This window comes from Nomascus leucogenys, chromosome 15 (assembly GCF_006542625.1).
Source record: "Nomascus leucogenys isolate Asia chromosome 15, Asia_NLE_v1, whole genome shotgun sequence".
NCBI classification, from domain to species: domain Eukaryota; kingdom Metazoa; phylum Chordata; class Mammalia; order Primates; family Hylobatidae; genus Nomascus; species Nomascus leucogenys.
In genome coordinates this window covers 14,532,749-14,552,418 of record NC_044395.1, presented here as the reverse complement: position 1 = coordinate 14,552,418, position 19,670 = coordinate 14,532,749, and the positions used below count along the sequence as shown (strand labels likewise).

General features: G+C 48.8%; 1 protein-coding gene and 1 long non-coding RNA gene across 5 annotated transcripts in view; one reads left to right on the top strand and one right to left on the bottom strand.

Moving 5' to 3' along the window:
• The window catches only part of POU2F3 (POU class 2 homeobox 3), an 81,992-nt gene that overhangs the window by 9,171 nt on the left and 53,151 nt on the right, over positions 1-19,670 (top strand). Inside the window, exon 3 of one of the 4 annotated variants that reach the window (XM_012495998.2) lies at positions 13,891-13,937. The exons of the other annotated variants lie outside the window; for them this stretch is intronic. The gene's annotated coding sequence lies outside the window, so the exon portion shown is untranslated. The remainder of the gene's footprint in view (positions 1-13,890; positions 13,938-19,670) is intronic. 4 annotated transcript variants of the gene reach the window in all.
• Positions 499-18,057, bottom strand: LOC105737618. Its single transcript, XR_001113318.2, has 8 exons — positions 17,992-18,057; positions 17,453-17,566; positions 13,467-13,497; positions 8,202-9,178; positions 7,013-7,165; positions 6,304-6,366; positions 5,776-5,846; positions 499-1,141 (listed from the first exon to the last, which is right to left on the bottom strand). It is a non-coding gene; the product is annotated as an uncharacterized LOC105737618 (long non-coding RNA).

Below are 19,670 nucleotides of genomic sequence, written 5' to 3'. Positions count from 1 at the left end.
TCGGTACTCTTTCCTCTTTCTAGATTTCTGAACTATCAGCTTTTCTGTCCTTCCTACCTATTGCTTCCTTATCTGTTGTTACTTTTCCTCCACTTCTTTTTTTTGAGACAGGTTCTCCCTCTGTCGCCCAGGCTGGAGTGCAGTGGTACGGTCATGGCCACTGCAGCCTCGAACTCCTGGCTCAAGGGATTCTCCTGCCTCCGCCTCCCAGGTAGCTGGGACTATAGGCATGAGCCACCACGCTGGGACTTTTCTCCACTCTTGAGGCTGACAACAATTTTTTTCTGTTCTCAATTAGGTGGTTGATGAGAATACAGCCTTACCCATATTTCAAAAGCCCCCATGTCTATAACTGACAACCCCCAAGTGCAGATGTGGCCAACCCTGTGACTTTTGACCATGCTGGTCACATCATTGCCTCAGTCACAAGGGAGGAAAGAACAGAGGGTCAGGAGGAAGGAGGGAGAGATCGTAACATTCACAGAGCCTCTTCCCACAGCAGGCACATGTAGGCAACTTTATTTACAGCATCTCATTTAATTCTTACAACAAGGCTATGAGATAGAGACACGATTAACCCTATCTTCGTTGACGAGGAAACCGCAGCTCAGAGTGAGAAACTAACTTGCCCAATATCACACAGCTTATAGCCAGAAATCAAACTTGGCCTTGTCTGACTCTATCAGATTCTTACCCTGGGTCTGCCATTAACTCCCTGCATATTATCTTGGCAAGCGTTTCCCCACATGGACCTTTATTTTCCTCCCCATAGAGGCGGGGTTTGGACTAGGTAATCTCTAAGGGCTGAATTTTAAAGGATGTGTGCCCAGTTCTGCTTTTCACAATTCTTTCCATCTGTTTCCAGATCTTACATTTTGTGCAGGTTTCCTCAGCTCTGAGCTCTCTCTCTCCATCCTTTTTCCTGGTTTTCTCCCCATTCCTTTCTTTCCAGCTTCTCTTTCAGTCTTTTCTCCTCTGACCCCTACAGCTGTCTTCTGTTTGGGCTCCGATCCTCTTTGACTTAGCTTGTAGTTGTATAACCAACATCTTTAGAGGATGACTTGGTGGCAGATCCTGGGCTCAGGTGAAGAGCATCCTGTCCTCAAGGAGTTGTCCTTCTAGTGCAGAAATTCATGGCTGCCTGGATAACAGTGACAACATATATCTGTAAGGGTGTTCTCAAATACTTCATGCATTGGGCCTTTACAACAACTCTATGAAAGTAGGTATTATTATTATTATTATTATTTATTTATTTATTTTGAGACAGAGTCTCACTGTCGCCCAGGCTGGAGTGCAGTGGCACGATCTCGGCTCACTGCAGGCTCTGCCCCCCTGGGGTTCACGCCATTCTCCTGCCTCAGCCTCCCCAGTAGCTGGGACTACAGGCGCCCGCCACCTTGCCCGGCTAATTTTTTGTATTTTTAGTAGAGACAGGGTTTCACTGTGTTAGCCAGGATGGTCTCGATCTCCTGACCTCGTGATCCGCCCGCCTCGGCCTCCCAAAGTGCTGGGATTACAGGCGTGAGCCACCGCGCCCGGCCGAGAGTAGGTATTATTAGCCCACTTCACAGATGGAGAAATGGAGGCTGGTGATGAGAAAGAACCTTAGCTACTTTTCCCAAGCTCCCATACCTAGAGAATGACAGAACTAAGCCTGAGTCTTTCTAGTGACTTTCTACCTAAAGTTGGTGGTAGGAAGACTGGGAGTCAAAGTACAGAACCAGGCACAGAGGACATAAGACAATGGTAGCTGTCTTGGCGCGGTGGCTCATGCCCGTAATCCCAGCACTTTGGGAGGCCAAGGCAGGCGAATCACTTGAGGTCAGGAGTTCAAGACCAACCTGGACAACATGGTGAAACCCCATCTCTACTAAAAATACACAAACTAGCAGGGCGTGGTGTTGGGCACCTGTAATCCCAGCTACTCAGGGGGCTGAGGCAGGAGAATCGCTTGAACCCAGGAGGCGGAGGTTGCAGTGAGCCGAGATGGCGCCGCTGCACTCCAACCTGGGCGACAGAGTGAGAGTTGGTCTCAAAAAAAATAAAATAAAATAAAAAGACAATGGTAGCAACATTATGGAGGATGACACAGAGGGGCCGGAGGGGAGCCAAGTCCCTCACTAATCTAGTCCAAGAAGCCACAGTTTCCTCCCCCACTCCCCACCCCATATCCCTTAGGCTCAGTTGTCATTTGGCAGGGGTAGGGCCAGGGGTAGGGGGTGGGGCTTCAAGCCCAGATGACTGTAGAGCAAGTGCCTTGGCACCTTTGCTCTGCTAAGAGATCTGTGAAGGAAGGACTCCAGGCGGGAAGCCCAGGGGAAAGGGGGAAGCTAGAGATGAGGGAGAGGACTGGGCTTTGTCAGCCCTTCCTGTTGCCCTTCCTCCCTGGCCTCCACTGTCCTGTCTGTGAGGAGGAATAACTAACATCAGCCCTACCCTGCAGAAGGACCTCAGAGGCGAGTCAGCTGTTTGGGGATCTTTAGCAGAAAGTCTCCCCACCTAACCCTGGGGATTTTCAGCTTGGCTTTCAGAAGGCACGGACGTGATTTTTAGAGAGAGGCACAACTGAGGCGCAGGAGGTTAGTGATTCTCATAAGGTCCCAAAGAAAGAATGAGACCCTGCTGCCTCCCCAAGAAAACAAGCTGAAAATGGCAACTGAGAGGTGAGGTTCCAAGAAGGAATAGGCAGAAGACTTTTAGGGGTGAGTGTGATTTTTCAGTCCGAATATTAATAAAACTATTCTTAAAATGGCAGAGAGGACAGGAGAAATCTAGGAAGTACTTAACAACCATTTTTATTTATTTTATTCTTTCAAGACAGGGTCTCGGACAGGCGCAGTGGCTCACGTCTGTAATCCCAGCACTTTGGGAGGCCGAGGCAGGTGGATCACGAGGTCAGGATTTAAAGATCAGCCTGGCCAAGATGGTGAAACCCCATCTCTACTAAAAATACAAAAAATTGGCTGGGCGTGGTGGTGGGCACCTGTAATCCCAGCTACTCAGGGGGCTGAGGCAGGAGAATTGCTTGGACCCAGGAGGCAGAGGTTGCAGTGAGCCGAGATCGCGCCACTGCACTCCAGCCTGGGTGACAGAGCAAAACTCTGTCTCAAAACAAAACAAAACAAAACAAAACAAAAAAACACAGGGTCTCACTCTGTCACCTACACTAGAGTGTGGTAGGGTGATCATAGCTGCCCACAACCTTGAACTCCTATGCTCAAGTGATCCTCCTGTCTCAGCCTCTGGAGTAACTGGGACTACAGGTGTGCACCATTATGCCTGGCTAATTTCTTTAAATTATCTCTTTGTAGAGCCAGGATCTTGCTATGTTGCCCAAGCTGGTCTTGAACTCCTGGTCTGAAGCAATCCTCCCACCATGGCCTCCCAAAGTTCTGAGATTACGTGTGTGAGCCACCATGCCTGGCTGACAACCATCTCTAGATGATGCACATGTGTGAGCATGTGTGTGCACGCATACATGCACTCACACACACATGCACGCACGCACACATGCACGCACACACACTCTCCCTCCCTTTTTATGATTAAATGACAGAGCAAGTCTGAACTCTATTTGTATGATGGTGTACAATTTTCACAGTCCATCATTAAGTCCTGCATGCACTTGTGCCCAGGACTTGAATTTCCTCATCATAATAGAAGGAGAAGGGTAGTGCAGGAATAAAATGAAGCGGTGGGCTAGGTAGCCTCTAGGATCTGCACCTCAGTCTGTACTGGCTCCATCCCTCACCTCTCTGGAAGAGAGGAATGAAACTGTAGCCCCCCCGCAGACATTGGGGGGTCCTGATATTCCTGCTATGAATTCCTGAGAGGACATCTTGTCCATGTCTCTCTCTTCTTTTGGAGACGTTTCAAACCCATCCCTGGAAAATGGGAGAAGCTGCTTTCTTAGAGACTTATTTTTTGTCTATTTTATATCTCTAAGAAAAACCAACCCTACGTTTTCTCTTGGCTCTTGGCTGCCTTTTTTTTTTTTTTTTTTTTTTTGACAGAGTCTTGCTCTGTCGCCCAGGCTGGAGTACAGTGGCATGATCTCAGCTCACTGCAACCTCTGCCTCCCGGTTCAAGCAATTCTCCTGCCTCAGCCTCCCGAGTAGCTGGGACTACAGGCATACACCACCACGCCCAGCTAATTTTTTGTATTTTTAGTAGAGACAGGGTTTCATTATGTTGGCCAGGCTGGTCTTGAACTCTTGACGTCATGATCCACCCTCCTCAGAGTGCTGGGATTACAGGCGTGAGCCACTGTGCCTGGCCTTGGCTGCCTATTCCTACAGGATGCCATCCTCAGTGCCTGGAAGTCCTTTCTTATCTCTCACCTAACACCCTCATGCTGCTGCATAAGCCCATTATCTCTTGTTCTGCCCTTTTTTTTTTTTTTTTTTTTTTTGAGATGGAGTCTTGCTTTGTTGCCCAGGCTAGAGTGAAATGGCACGATCTTAGCTCACTGCAACCTCCGCCTCCCGGGTTTAAGCGATTCTCCTGCCTCAACCTTCTCAGTAGCTGGAATTACAGGCACCCACTACCACGCCCAGCTAATTTTTGTATTTTTAGTAGAGACGGGGTTTCACCGTGTTGGCCAGGCTGGTCTTAAACTCCTGACCTCAAGTGATCCGCCTGCATCGGCCTCCCAAAGTGCTGGGATTACAGACATGAGCCTCCGCACCCAGACTTGTTCTGCCCTTCTCAGAGTGGCTCCCACCCCATCTTGTTTCTGCTTTCTGTGACAGGGAAATTAGTAGGTACTGATTCACCACTCAGCCTTCAGACTGTGGCTCCATGTGCCAGAGATCGCAGAACAGCCTGTGGTGCCAGGAGTTGCTTCTCTGCCTCCAGCACTCAGAGAACCTTATCAAATAAAACAGCCACAGCAGCAGCTCACATCTGTACCATGACTTACAACTACACATACTTTCTCATCCATAGATTCCCACACCAATACCCAGGACTAGGGTAAGCAGAGGGGGCAGGATTGTATGGTTCAGATGAGCCATGAGGAGTTGGCTAGTCCTGCCCGACACCATTCCCTCTTCCTCTTGGAGATCTCCTTAAGGAAATGGTCACCCCTCGACCCCAGTTGCCACCTTTGCAGCCCCCAGTAGAACTTGGACTCCTTTTCTGTTCAACGTAAGAGGGGAAAAAGGAGGGGGAGCCTGGTGTGGGAGGCATCCATGAGCCATCTTTTACCACCCAGAGTTCCCTGGGTTTATGAGTGGTCATTCCTTAGAGCACTGCTTCTCAAACAGTCTGGGAGGAGGACCAGTGTTTATATTTCCAGCCTGTCACAGACATGTACCCAGACTGACAGCATGCAGCTTGCACTTACCATGCGTACTCAACAGCACCCAAATGGCTCACACCCAATTCAGCTGGAGGGCCCACTGATGGAGTGCTTGGATGTGCTATTAACATTTCTAATTTTTTTTTTTTTTTTTTTTTTTTTTTGAGATGGAGTCTCACTCTGTCACCCAGGCTGGAGTGCAGTGGCACAATCTTGGCTCACTGCAACCTCCACCTCCCGGGTTCAAGCGATTCTCCTGCCTCATCCTCCCATGTAGCTGGGACTACAAGCACGTGCCACCATGCCTGGCTAATTTTTGTATTTTTAGTGGAGACAGAGTTTCGCCATGTTGGCCAGGCTGGTCTCGAACCCTGACCTCAGGTGATCTGCCCACCTCAGCCTCCCGAAGTGCTAGGATTACAGGTGTGAGCCACCACACCCAGCCAACATTTCTAAGTTCTGATACTCACTGTTTGTCCATAGCTGGTCCTGGACCTCCATGGTGCACAGACCAGCTTTGGTCTTTCCGGGGACTTTCTACCTAAAGATGGTGGTAGGAAGACTGGGAGTCAACGTGGAGAACCAGGGACAGAGGACATAAGACAATGGTAGCTGCCTGGGCGCGGTGGCTCATGCCTTGTCGTGCACTACCTTAGTGGAGTTTGCGTTATGTATTAGAAAGTCTCTTTCCTGTGGCCTCCGTGAGCAATGGCTCCACCTTACCCTGGGTGCATCTTCTTATGACCTCCTTACCATTCCTCTCACTCCCTCCCTGGAGATGTTGGGGGATGATGATGGGGGACCCAGCAGGAGAGGGAGGTCCCAGTCTGTCCTTTGCTGACTGGGGTGGCATGATACCCACCTACCCTGCAGACTGGAAGACTGAGCAGCATCCAGAGACTCAGGCCACTGCAGCTTTCTGAGCCTCAGCCCTTCACTAGGGCACCCAAAATTGCAGATTCCGCCAGCCCCAAGCTGGGAGTAAATCCTTTATGTACCTTGGGTTCACCTTCCTCCCCCAGAAACGATTAGGGCAATGAACACCTGAGTGTGGAAAAGTGCTGAAAACGTGGAAAAAGAATTTAGAAAGAAATGAGCAACCAAATTAGGACAAGTCTTAGGGTCTTGAGGAGCAGCCAGAACCCAGGCAACTGACATGCAGCTACAGTCTGTCCCAACCCAGCCCCCAAGCACCTGCATAGACAGGCAGACATACACTTCAGACCCCAGAGTAGGGGTGCACCTAGAGGCAGTCTCTTTTCTGGTCGAGGTTGTTCTTTCAAGGCAGAATTGGGTCCTTGAGGAAGTTTGTGAAACTACAGGAGGGGCAGAGGAGATGACAAGTTGGAGTTTGCGGCCAGCGTTTGTTATGGGTCTGTGGAGACCACTCCCCCCGGAAGGGCTTGCGCAGGATGACCCACTCCTAGGACTGTCTAGGAGGTGAAGAAGTGGAAGGGGGAAAAGCAGGAGCCCTTCCTCTCATCCCCACTCCTCATAGGCTTTGGTTTGGAGGAAGAGGGCCAGAGTCAAGCTGAGAGTACTTAAAAGGAAAGCGGCATGAGGTCACCCCAGCAGGGGCTGCTGGGGTTCTCCCACATTGGAGCCTGGGGGTCTGGCAGGACAGGGCAGGATGTGTGACCAGAGTCTTCATAAGTGGCTGGGTTTCATTCCTATGGGCTTCAGACACCAAGAGTTCAAAGTGCCCACCTGGGCTCTCCCTGGACTGGTGAGCTTGCTGGTGGGTGCTTCTGGGGTTACAGCAGATCCCTGGGAGACTCAGGGAGGGCAGGCCTTTGTGCCAACCCAGGAGCATGGGAAACAGCTGCAGGCATCTCCCAAAAGCATCAGTGCTGTTGTTGACTCAAAAAATAATAGGTGTTCATTTGCATGGCATTTTACATACAGCTTCCACGCACTGCCTTTCATCTCCTACCACTGGCACCACCAAAGCCCCCCATGTGTCTCCTGTCCTGCCTGCCACCTCTGGGGGCCTCATGGTCTCCCCCAGACTCCCGGTCTTCCCCACCACAGCCTAGCCCACCCTTGGCTTAGCCCAGCCAGAAAAACCAGCGGTTGGCCTTGCCTGGGTGTGCCCAGTCCAGGTTTGTACGAGAGGTGTGGGCAGGTAGCCTGGCATATCTGGACCCCACTGGGCACCTCAGCTGGGGACACTCCATCTGCCCCAGTAGGGGGCTTGCCTTCCCTTCAGCTGCTTGGGCTGGAAAAAGGAACGAAAAATCGAAGCCAAGGAGCCCAGAGAGGTGCGGAAAGGAGAGGAAACTGGGTGGTTGCTATGACGATGGGGTCTCGGCGCCCAATTTGCATAGGGCGATGATTTCCATACTGCAGGGTGAATTTCCATATCCCTGCCTCAAAGCCTGTTGGGGTGGGGAGGGGGAGAGGTCATTTGAAATTCAAATGAGGATGATTAAGGTTTTCTTGAGGAGGGAAGTGTGGACAAAAGGGGTTAAGCCTGCTGGCAAATGTCGGCTCCCGGGCTCCAAGTTATCAAAGGGAGGTGTGTACTTGACTGGCTCCCTTCCCACCCCATCTCCATGGGCCCCTGGAGAGCTGGGGGTGGTTGGAGGAGTCTGCGCTGGGCTGGGTGTTGTAACTTCTGCCTCACAGGAGAGCCGGCTGGGTCTCCGTCCCTTCCTACACCTGGGCTCCATTTAGCCCCTGGGTGTCCTGAGGACATCTGAGTTCACAGGAAGGACCACTGAGTGAGTTCTGGGGCTGGGTTCATGCCTTCCTCCCTCTGGTGACCTTGGACTGATCATCTCAGGTTGTCCCTCAGCAAGACTGGGGAATAATCCTTGCACTTTCTTGTTTGGCAGAGGAGGTGTGAGGACAGATGGATTCTGGACTCATCTTTATCACAAACCTGCGACCTCACCTGAGTTACCGTCCCTCTTTTGGCTGCAGTTTGTGCAAAAGAGGAAGGGTCTGAATCTGAGGGTCTCTAAAACAACTTCCAGCTCTGAGGTGCTGGGGTCTGTGAACACACTCTAATCTTTTTCACACATCCGTTAGTATTTGTAAGGCTCTTTGAGCAGTGTGAATTGCTGTGCCCCTGTCTCTAATGTGTTGAGAAGGGCTCCTCTGCTCTGACTTTGGGGTAGTTACTTAAAGGCTATCTGCTCAGTTTCTTCCTTTATAAAACAGGGGTAATGATAGTCCCTACCTCATAGTGCTGCTGTGAGGATTACACGAGTCAACATTAGTAAAGCACTTAGAAGAGTGCCTGCCAGATGATAATTCTATTTGCTATTATTAGTATCAGCAGGACAAAGTGTCCACATGGTGGGTGCTGTGACCACCAGCCACTCCAGGGAGCCTCAGTTAGAAATATGGCCTGTTTCCCAGGAAGGCTTGCCTATAAATTCACTCGTGGTCAGCACACTGTCCTGTCCACACACGTCCAGGACTCTCGAGTTGGAAGCATGCTTCAGTGACTGTCACCCCACAAGAAGCCCACTCTGCCACCTGGGGAGATGCATCTGTCACATTAACCCACTGTGGGCTCCTCGCGTTGATCCTAACTCAAGTTTGTCTTTGCTTCTTAGGAAGTAGGAACATGGCAGGAAGAAGGGGAGGGAGCTGGTGGAAGCACCTCCTCCTCCCAGGACCCATGCTAAGAGATGGGGCAGATTCACTGAGACTAGATGTTATAGTTCCAGAAGACCTAAAAGTCCTTTTTCCCTATTGAGTTTCTGCAGCAACTTCATATGAGGTTTCTTTTGGAGATAATATGGTGTAGTATGGACAGCCTTTACTGGTAGACAGATGTGGGTTTGAGTCTCTACTCAGTGATTTATTAATCAGTAACCTTAGGGGAGGTAATTAACCATTCTGAGCCTCAAGTTTCCTCATCTGTAAAATGGGGATAATAAGAACACCCACTCATAGGGTAGTTGTGAGGATTAAATACTGTCATGTGTATAAAATGTTTACTACAAAGCTTGGTGCGTAGTAAATCCTGAATAAATGTCAGCTACTAATTAATCCTTATTATTTGAAAACAGTGTTCTGCTGCCAAAATGTTTGAAAATTCTCTGATCTTGCCCTATTTTCCTATTTTATAGGGGAGGAGACTGGGGTCAGAGAAGGGGGATGATTTTCCCAAGGTCACAGCGGGAGTTCAAGACCCATGTTTCCTTAGGACCATTTCCCTGCCCCAGAAACAGGTCCTCTGTCCTTTGCTTTTGTTTTGTTCCTTTCTGCTATTTTGTTCTTTCCTTGGACATAGCTGCCCCTCTGCCTGCCACCCTTCCCTCAGAAGTGGCCCAGCACCAGGTGACCTGCTCCTGCCACATCTCGGGGTCACCATACCCTTTGATTCTCACTTTCAGGGGCTCTCTGTGACCCTGGCCTGGGGTCCCGTGGCTCTAGCCTCTCACCGGCTCCTCCACAAGGGTTTTTGCTCTGTTCTCAGGGCCTCTGAGTGCACCTTTCCCCTGCACTCCAGCCCTGGGGACACTGCTCCAGAGAGGAGGGGAGAGTGTGACCCTGACAGCATCACACCGTGTCATGGAAAGGACACAGTATCTCCACTCTCTGACAAGCCCTGACCCCTCTGAGCCTCACTTTACTCAGTGGTAACACAGGATTTCTGTAATTCTGGCCCTGCAGACCTCACAGGCAGGGTGAGGATCAAATAAGAAATGGACATGGAAGTGTACTGCAAAATGAAGGAACAACTGCATTTGAACCAGGCATTTTGGTGCAAATGAACCATGCATTTTGGTGGCGAGCACATGGACCTTGCAGCCAGAACTTGGAGCTCTGAGTTCTTTCTCTCCAGCTCTGGAGCAAATGACCTTGGGCAAGTTACATAACCTCTTCCAGCCTCAGTTTCCTTATGCATAAGGTGCCTTGTGAGGAATGAATGAAATGAGAGTCTATCTGTAGCAGTTTTCAAAAGTGTGAGTTGTTTTACAAATGTGAGATAGCATCTCTAGGTATAAGCTTTCTCACTCCACACACACCCCTGTGAGCTGCACTGAGCACATCTTTGTGCCCACGTGAGAGCCAGCGCCCAGCTGAATCTTGCACCTCTGGAGCTTCCCCTGCTCTTTCGCTCTCTACCCCTTCTCACCCCCACTTTCCTCAGCCTGGGGGAAAGGACTAGGAAAGAGCCCCCTGGACTCTTACTAACCTTAAACCTCTCTGAGCCCCTTCCTCTGGCAAAGCTGGGGTAAGGCTGGAGCGGTGCTGCTCTGGAATCAATGTTTAAAGAACTCCATTGGCCGTCGTCAACACAGTCAAGTCTGGGCGTCGGAGCTCAGAGATTTTGTCCCTGCGTTGCCATTTGCTGGTCGCATGAACTTTGGCACATGACTTGTCCTTTCAGGGACTCAGTTTCCTTACCTGTAAATGGTGGGTCCAGAACAAGGAGTCTCTGGTTCCTCTCTAGCACAAAAAAGCTCTGATAGAAAAATAGCGTCTGGGTGGGGCATTTCTCTGAGATGTGTTTTTGGGTGCAACTAGAACAGAGCTCTTATTTAACTTCCTTTGAAGTTGGACTTTTACTATTTTTCCAAGGCCAGGGGACTATGAGTCAAGGTTTTGATGGGGAACTTGGATCTTCTGGCCCCGCTCCTTGCAACAGTGGCCTGAGTGCCTGGACACTTTTTTCTGAAACCTGGTGCCATCTGCTCAGGATGCTCCTTCTGCTTAGCCCTGACCATGCTGCCACTTTTGCCCCTGGCTCCATGACTGCAGCATCAGTGTGTGGCCAACAGGGGATGGGGTTGAGGCAGGGATCTCCTGTTGCATGGGAAGCCGAGAGGGCCCCATCTCAGACCGAGAAGAAATGTGGGTTGTATTTCCTAATGAACAAGGAGACCTTGCTGTGGAACCTTCCCTTTCTCAAAAAATGACATGAAAAATTGCAGTGGGAAGCGGTGGGGATGCTGGGCTCCTCTGTAGCAAAGGCGAGTGCAGCAGGGCTCCTCTGTAGCAAAGGCGTGTGCATCAGAGCTCCTCTGTCCCCTGTGGCATGGCCCTAGCCTCCTGGTATCTGTGGGACCGGCCTGGAGAGCAGGCTTCAGGGTTTGATTTCATGACTGTGCATGTGAAGGAAAGTCATCAGGATGCCCTACAGGCCACGTCACAAGGAAGCCCTGAGGTTGGTCATGTTGACTCTTCTCTGGGTAGAGAGGTATGAGCTTTAAACCATGAGAACTCCCCAATCCACAGACTGTCAGGGGCAGAGAGAACCTGAGAGATCACCCAGTCTTGGAGTAGCAAGTGAGTGTCTTCAGGAGCACTAATTCTGGTCATCTCTAGTGGTCGGTGAGCCCTGAGTTTAGGGAAGAAAAAGGGGAAGCCAAGATCCATTAGTGATGTCTGCCCTGGCCATGGCTTGCACACACGTGACGTCTTTGCATTTGCTATCCACACCCTGGCTTGACCCACGACTCTCAGCTAGTGGAGAAATAAGACTCAGACCTCCCAACTCCTAAACCAGTGCTCTTCCCACAGTCCCTCACAGGGCCTCCTGGGTCCTATTCTTCTGGTGGCTCCAAGGATTGCTTTCAGGCTCCTCCTGCATATTTCTTCACTCCTAAGAAGGAGGTGGCAGGAATGGAGATGGCAACTTTTTGTTTTAATATAATGTTTAGAGGAAATTGAAGGCTATGGAGATTAAGCCACTTGCCAAAGTTGAGCATGAAACAGCCTCCAAAGTGACCCTAGAACCCAGTTTACTGTGCGTTTTCTGGGCAGAACTCTGACCATTAGGCCATACTTTCCAGTTCCTTGGATGAATCTCAAGTACCAAAAAAGGTAGGCATAATGTCTGGGGGCATCCTGGAAAAAACTTGTTGTGGGCTGGTTTAAATGACCACGCTGGAAGCTTCTCCATTTGTTCTAGTGGCTGGCTGCTCAGGAGCGAGCGCTTCCAAGGTCCCAGCAGCTTAATGGTTGCTCTCCCAGGAAGTGCCAGCAAGGTGCCAAGTGGTCCTGTAGTGTCACTAGAAGTCTTACTGGGTTATACTGGAAAGCAGAGCTGGTGAGAAGAGAACCAGAGATGGGAGAGGCTCGGCCCCATTGCCGAATGTTCTCTGCATTGTTTACCAGGCAGAAGTGAAAAATCCTGCTTGAACAGTTCTCGGGCTTCCACCTCCCTCGCCCAGAGAATTGCTCCCCAGGCAAACTCACATCCCAGGGCTGCCAAAGCTATGCAAATCAGCCTTCTAGCCTGGGCTGTTGGCTCATCTCGGAGGTGGGAAAGCAGGACCCTCCTAGGGGCCCCACACCCAGCTCCTGGTGTTAGGGGCTTGGCCAGGGAGCTCAGGTCACTGTTGATCGGCGTCCACGGTGTCCACGGATGCCAAGGGGAGGAGAGGTGGAGGCGGAGGCTGCTTTTGACACTGGGCACCTCCTCCATTAGGATCCTTGGACTTTCCTCGGCAGCACTTCACTGGGTATTATGGCCATCTTGGCCTAAAGAGATTGTATTGGAATCCTGGGGCTCCCCAGAATTTTAGTGTGCCTTTTACCCTCTTGATCACTTAATTCAAATTCTGTGGACCTAGATGTTCTCATGTTTAACCCAAATCCCTCCAACTGCAGCTTGGCTTCTCACTGGGAGCTGTTTGGTGGAGATGCACAGTCCCGGGCACTGTGTGGGAGCAGGGATATGCTGGCGTTGGGGGGTTAAGCTGGGTCTTCAATGAGTCCTCAGACATTCTTCGAGTTTGAGATGCCAGAAGCTCACACGGTGACTCCTGCCTGTAATCCCAGCACTTTGGGATGCCGAGGCAGGAGGATTGCTTTAGCTCAGGAGTTCCAGATTAGCTTGGACAACATAGTGAGATCCTGTCTTTACAAGTTTTTTTTTAAGTTAGTCAGTTGTGGTAGCACACCTGTGGTCCTAGCTACTGGGAAGGCTGAGGTGGAAGGATTGCTTGAGCCCGGGAGGTCAAGGCTGCAGTGAGCCATGATTGCACCACTGTACTCCAGCCTGGATGACAGAGTGAGACACTGTCTCAAAAAAAAGAAAAGATTCCAAGAATGGAGTCTTGCCAGAGTGGGACGAACACAGTGCATTGGGGTTGGAGACATGGCTTTTTTTTTTTTTCTTGCCTCCCCCTGAGGATCATTCCCCACATACCTGCATGCTTTAAAAGCTCTTTCACTTTGTGCAATCACTTACCCTTGTTCAGGCTCAGGCTCAGTTTCCTCACCTGTAAAGTGAGGTGAATAATAAAACCACATCTTCCCAAAGGCCTGGATGATCTCCTGAATTCCCTCCCAGCCTTATGAGCCAGGGTTCCTGGGCATATGCCCTCTCCCACTTTCTTGCCATTGAGGCCTCCTGGCCTAGAGATTCCCAGGGGTCCATGAGAACCAAAAGAGGCCTGGAGAGATCCCAGCTGTTGGCCCTTCCTGCTTGGCACAGATCTCATCCATTTGCTCCCAAGACCTCCAGATAGGGAATTCTGGCACCTACTTTGTGAGCCCTTTCTGCCCCGCCCCTCCCTTCTGTGTACTTAATCTTTTATTTGTATGCAGAACCAACAGGACCCAGGGAAATGGTGAAGAGAGTTCTTTGGTCTTCCCTGTGCCTCTCTTTGCAGATGCTGTAGACAGTGACAAGATTCTGGGAGGGGAAGAAAAAGTCCTGGTACGTTTCAATCAAATGCATTGAATCCTAAGACTTTAACAGATGGAGGGAATTTGGGAGGTCACTTGAGATCCCCTTTGACGCTATCAAATTGACTCATCAATTCAAACATCACTTCTGTAACAGCCCTGAAATAAGCAGCCTGCGCTTGAATGTTCCTGAGGATGGGGAGCTCTGTGACTCTGAAGGTTTCACTGTGGGACAGGTACACTTTTTACAGAGTTCTTCCTTATGCTGAGAGGGGGCCTGCTTCCTCACAGCTTCTACCATTGTTCTGCTCTTTGGAGCTGCAGGCTAAGTCTGCTTCACTCCCAGCCAGTATATGGGGAGGAAGGAAAAGTCCACTGACATTTATTTCAGCACTGACTGCACCAGGCACAGGGCCAGGTGCTTTCAAATGTTCCCTCAATGAACCTTTTCAACTTTTATTTTGAAAAATTTCAGACATACAGAAAAAGGAAAAGAAACTTCAATGAACAGCCACATATCCATCATCTGGATTTAATAATGAACATTTCGCCATATTTGCTTCATCTATTTTTCTGAAGTATTTTATTTATACATTTATTTTCAATATCTTTTTATTCTGGACATTTTTAAACAAACACAAAAGGAGAGACTAATACAATGAGCCCCCATGCACTCATCACCCCTTCTCAGCAACCATCAAATTCTTTCCATTCTCATTACTGGAATATTTTCTTTTAAATTACAGACATTATAACATTTCAGTCCTAAATAAGGGAATATGCATCTCTAAAACATGAAGATCCTTTCCTTCTTAAGCACAATATCATTATCACACAAAACAAAACGAATCCCTCATTTAATTCTCACGGCAATTTTGATGGTAAAGTATCTTAAAATATGCACACGAATTTTTAATCGCCTTATGTATCAGCTGTGATTATTTCTATTCTTGGTTCCAGTTTGAGGTTGGTTGTTGGTATTGCTGAAAGCAGTCTTCATCAGGTTCCACCTTGTAGCAGATGGTCTTAAAAGTGGAGCATATCTTTGTGCAATTGGGCTACTTTAGCTGACTATCCAATATGAAGTAGAAAAGCAGATTTCCAGTTTACATTATTTGTCAAAATAGAATTCCCTAATAAAACTTTTGGTTGACTTTTTTACATTTTTCTATCATGGTAAAAAATTCATAACATAAAATTTACCGTCTTCACCATTTCTTTTCTTATTTATTTATTTATTTTTTTTTTCAGATGGAGTCTCGCTCTGTTGCCCAGGCTACAGTGCAGTGGCACAATCTTGGTTCACTGCAACCTCTGCCTCCTAGGTTAAAGCAATTCTCTTGCCTCAGCATCCTGAGTAGCTGAGATTACAGGCATGTGCCACCACATCCGGCTAATTTTTGTGTTTTTAGTAGAGACAGGGTTTCACCATGTTGGTCAGGCTGGTCTCAAACTCCTGACCTCGTGATCCGCCTGCCTTGGCCTCCCAAAGTGCTGGGATTACAGGCATGAGCCACCACGCCCAGCCTACCATCTTAACCATTTCTAAGCATACAGTTCCACCTCCCCTATCTTTGATTTTATATAGTTGATTTTTTTAGCCTAAATATGGGACTTTGTATTTATTCCTGTTACGTTTTATCTTGTTGGTTTGGGTCTCCTGTTAGAGCCTACCAAATATTTTCTATTCCTGATTCTGTGGTCTACTTTTATGTATTGCTTTCTGCTCTCTGCTTTGAATCACTTCCAGATTTGATCCGCATCTCTCTTCTTTATTAGCCTAAGCTGTTGATTAAGGTCTAAAACCATACTCAATTTTTTTCAGAGTCACTCAATGCATTGGAGTTATCAGAAAAACTGTGTGAGTTTGGTAGTTAAGAAATCTGAGCTGCTGTCCTGGTTCAGGTTCTCTGAGGCTATGTGTGGCCTCAGGAAGGTGTTTTCCCCTCCGAGGTTGGACTTTGGTGTTGGACTCGGAAAATAATGCTGCTGGCCATATGTGTTCTGTCCTGTTCTGGTTTTTCTGCAGTGGCAGCCATCTTCCAAAGATGGAGCCAGGGCTTGGAAATAGAATGTGTTCAGGTTTCTGTGGATGGGGATGCCTGTGGTTTCTTAGGTCTGAATAGGAGGTTAGTTTATGTCCCAGTTTCTCAGTGTTAAACATGATCCTTCAGTACCTATTGTTTTAGACACTGGGGGCACAAAGATGAGCAAGATACAATAACCCTGGCCTCTGGGACCTTACAATCTCATGAGGGAAACAGACACATAAGCCCCTGACTCTAAAAAACATGGTATGTGCTATAAGGGATAAGAGCTGGGTGCAGTGGCTCATGCTTATAATCCCAGAACTTTGGGAGGCTGAGGCTTGAGGCCTAGAGTTCAACACCAGCCTAGGTAACATAATAAGACCTCATATCCTCAAAAACAAACAACCAAACAAACAAAAAAAACATTAGCTGAGCATGGTGGCACATGCCTGTAGTCCCAGCTACTCTGGAGGCTGAGGTGGGAGGATTGCTTGAGCCCAGGAGGCAGAGGTTGCAGTAAGCTGAGATTGCACCACTGCACTCCAGCCTGGAAAACAGAGTGAGACCCTGTCAATGAATGAATGAATGATGCAGAAACACAGAGGAGGAAATCCTTGTTTTGCTTTGGATAAGCTTCTTGGAGAATGACATTTAAGTTGAGTCTTGAAGAGTGAGTATTTTCTAGGTAGAAGAGGAGGAGAGAAGGGCCTTTCAGAGGGAACAGCACATGCAAAGTCCCCAACACAAGATCAGGCTCCACCTTTTGAGGGAGTGGTCTAGGGTGTCTGGAACCCAGCTCTGCAGTTTAAAAGCCTAGCCATCAGCTTATCTCACTCAATTCTCACTGTATTCCTGGGAAAGGAATGAAACAAGAATCATGACCTTATTTTACCACTGAGATATCAGGAAGTCCCTGCTTTGACCAAATTCACATAGCTCGGTGGTGATGGAGCTCAGGCTCGAACCCCAGTCCCCTGACTTCCAGCCCAGGACTCTTTCTAAGTATACCCTGCTCCTCCTCCACACAGCATCTTACAGGAGTAGAAAAGTTTCTGGTGATCGTGGACCAGTACTTAACACAATATAATCATTGCATCTCTTCCTTTCTCTGGGAAAGAGGAGTACCTTCAGTACTGTTTCAAAGATGAATAAATTTAAGCATTCTAGGAATGACTGGCCAGTTGCCTTAATCTGGAGCATTGGGGCCACAGCAGAGCCCCCATGAGCTAAGTCACAGTCTGCAGTTCCCAGGTACCACTTTCCATGCCTTCCTGTAGGCTGGGTGGGGAGAGCTGCTCCGTGAAACAAGTCCACTGACCACGGAAGGAAAGCAGGAACAAGCATGGCAGTAAAATGAGGGCTGCGGTGGTTCCTCTTCAGCCAGATCTGGAGGGAGAATCAACAGCATCACCAGATATGAACCTAATACCTCCATTAGACTACGTCCCTATGTCTCGGCCTAGACACATGGGCTCGGAGACATGAGGGAGGCCTTGCCTCCCAAGAGCTGTCTTACCTGAGTGCCGAAGGCTGAGCCATGTGCTACTCTCTGCCCTCCTGGAGCACTAGGGGCTGGTCTCCCGGGAGGCCGTGGCTGGCCCCTACACTCTAATCCTGCCCGTCACTGTGCCTGGGAACAAGGAAAATGAGAGATACTGCTGCAGATAAGAATGAATTTTATGAGAAGGGGAAACTCCATCATCAGGCTCCAAGTGGAGCCGGTGCATCCTCAGGGTGAGATGCCTGTTGAGAAGGGGGCCACAGCAAAACTTCCAGGCAACAGAAATGGTTGATTGTATTGGTCATTTTCAAATTAATCTCTGAATTGTGCTTATACGCCTTTTTCATGTTATGGGTCTCACAAACAACATCATAATGGCATTCACAGAAATCAAAAGTGAACACATTTTTTAATTGTCCACAAACCTGATGATGCTCTCCAAGTCAAACTGTTATACAATGCTATTTTTCGTACTTTCTAGGTCTCATTCAAATGCATATTGTCTCCTTTCTTGAAAGCCCCTCTCCTCTTACCCTCCAGGGCAGCACACTTACCCGGTCTTTCTTCCATTTGACTGCCCACTCTTTCTCAGTCTCTTTTGCTGGCACCTCCTCATCATCCACCCTTGACCCTTTTTTCTTCCTCATCTAGGCTTAGTTCCTTTGTGACCTCACTGGGTCCTGCAGCTTTAGCTACCACCCATAAGCTGAGGGCTACCCAATTGATACCTCCTGACCGAACACTTCTCCTGAGTCAAACTCATTTCCCCACCTCTTCTGGGATACCTCATTGGCATCTCAAACCTTGCATGTCCAAAGCATAACTCTTGAGTTCTTCCCCAAGTCACCCCATTGCAGTGAGTGGCACCACCACACCTTCATGGAGGAAGCCCAAACCCTAGCAATCATCCTTGATTCCTTTCTTTCCCCTGCCCTCCACATCCCTGCATCAGCCAGCCTTGTCAGCTGTCCATTTAAGTACATCCTGGCCCTGCTCACTGCATCCACTGCCACCATCCTGTCCAGTCCACTGCCCTCCCACTTGGGCCATTGCAGCAGCCTCCCAGTTGGTCTCCCTTCCTCCTCTCTTACCCCTGAAGGTATAAAGGCTTAAGTCAGATCATGTTACTCCTCTGCTCGGAACCCTCAGATTGACCTATCTTCCTTGGATTGAAAATTGCAGTCTTCATCACGACCCAGCCAGCAGATCCCATGCCAACTCTCCATCACTACTCTCTCCAGCCATACTGACCTCATTATTGTCCCTCGGTGTGCAAGCCTGTTCTTGCCTGAGGACCCAGTCTTTCCATCTGAAATGATCTTTCCTCAGGCCTTCGAAAGACTCGGGTCCTCACTTTGTTCAGAGAAAATGTCACCTCCCTTGAGTGGCCCTCCCAGGTCATCCTGTTTCTGATCAGCCTCAGATACTCTCTACCGCCTTACGGTGCCTTCTTGTTCTCCACAGTAATTATCTGTAAATGAAAGTACAGAGCATTTTTGTTTGCTTAGTTCTTTCTTATGTCTTCTCAACTAGAAAAGAAACTCCATGAGGCCAGTGACTTCCTTCTTCTCCAATATTGTATCCCCAGTGCCTGGAACAGCACCTTGCACATAGACTGTGCTTAGTAAATACTTGTTGAATTAATGAATGTGTTCTTTTGTCAAGTCTTTGAACATTACTCCTTGTTAACCCAGTGTTACAACATCACAATGTCACAAAGGGATTTTTTTTTTTTAAGAGAAAAGCAATTTTACCTTCATCTACCCCTTTCAACACAACTATTGTGTCTGTGGGTCCTTCCTGTCTTTAGCTCCCTTAGCAGATCTCTTTTTTTTTTTTTTAGACAGAGTTTCACTCTGTTACCCAGGCTGGAGTGCAGTCACGCGATCTCGGCTCACTGCAACCTCCGCCTCCCGGGTTCAAGAGACTCTCCTGCCTCAGCCTCCCGAGTAGCTGGGACTACAGGTGCCCACAACCACGCCTGGCTAATTTTTGTATTTGTAGTAGAGGCGGGGTTTCACCATATTGGCCAGGCTGGTCTCAAACTCTTGACCTCAAATGATCCACCCACCTGGGATTACAGGCTTGAGCCACTGCGCCCAGCTCCCCTAGCAGATCTTGTATCTCATCATAGCTGATCTCAAAACCAGGCTTTGCTCAGAGATCATTTTGCATCTCACTTCTTCCTCTTTCTCGGGACCCCACCTGCTCTTCATCCTCTGCTGCCACCTTG